Raw genomic sequence first — 1,353 nt, 5'->3', positions numbered from 1 at the left:
TTACCCCTTTTTTCATAGCAACACATATGTGCAGAATCTTTTTACCTCTAATCACACAGGAAGCAATTAAATTTCAAGAGAGTTAGCTTCTCACCCCACTAGATACATATCGTTAATTTTTAATACACAACATATATACAACAACACTATGCCCATCAAACTGCTTTCTCTTGGCAAATATGATTCATTTCTTGTGGTTTGAGGTTGTGTCTAAATTTGACACAACCTCACAATTAAGAGCAGTTTAAATTTCTGCCTTCCTGGTGTACAATATCATCAAATTTAAAATGCTTTTTATATTAATCATTAACATAGTGCGATTCCACCTGCTTTGATACAGACAAAAGGAAATGGTAGACATATGTTGCCGTTCCGAGCGCACCACTCTGACTCTCCTTTGTAAAGATGCCCACCCCCCTCACCATTCCATATCAGTCTATTGCTGCTCCAAACTCATAACGCTTCCTCCCCGCTCTTTCCCCCCATTCCCCCACAAACTTATCCTAAAACACACCCACAATCAACATGCTGTGAAAAAACAAGTCCCCTCCTCCATCACCCTTTCACGCCACTTACCTCTACCAAACACAGTAAACCATACCTATTGCCCCCTCTCCCGGCTAAACCGCGATAATATGTTGCAACTGTTCACTTAACTCATTCAGATTAATAATCATACGATAGAAGTTGTAACTGTATCCACTTCATAGCCAATGAGGCACAAATAATGCAGGAGTGGATCTCACACATATCAAGTTGGTCCAACACTTAAACAGATCTATTATCTGATGTATATCTTATTATGACTCAGAAATGTTTGCCATCCTTGGGGTCTGAAATTATCTTAAAAATCTGTTTGCATTCAACACCTGATCACCTAATTCAATGTAACATTTCTTTCTCTCTGAAAATCACATATCCAAGAGCTCTACCAACACTTACTTTATGGGGGGGGGATGTACTTTAAGTTCTCTTTCTAAAAAGATTTTCTGAGATTAACTAAATTCACAGACTAAATCTAAAACTCAATAGTGTGGATTAAGTTCCAAATAGTAGTACCTATAAGTACCTAATTTGTGTGACAGAAAATCTCAGGTTTCATACTTTGCTTTCAATTGGATTACAAAGGAAGAGATACCATTTACCAAATATGTGAGAGGACTGGCTACTCATTTGCATATCCAATGTCCTGTTAATATTTAATACTTTGATTTTTTCTTTGTGTGGTGATTCCATGATTTACTGCTGATTAAAGATAAGATATCAGCTGCTCACCCAAAATATCAAATGCAGCCTCAGCTGCATCTGAAATTTTGCACCCTGGTATGCACTGCAAGAGAGAGCTAAAAATCA

The sequence above is a fragment of the Penaeus monodon genome, chromosome 29 (assembly GCF_015228065.2).
Source record: "Penaeus monodon isolate SGIC_2016 chromosome 29, NSTDA_Pmon_1, whole genome shotgun sequence".
Lineage (NCBI taxonomy): Eukaryota > Metazoa > Arthropoda > Malacostraca > Decapoda > Penaeidae > Penaeus > Penaeus monodon.
This window is presented reverse-complemented; position numbering follows the sequence as displayed.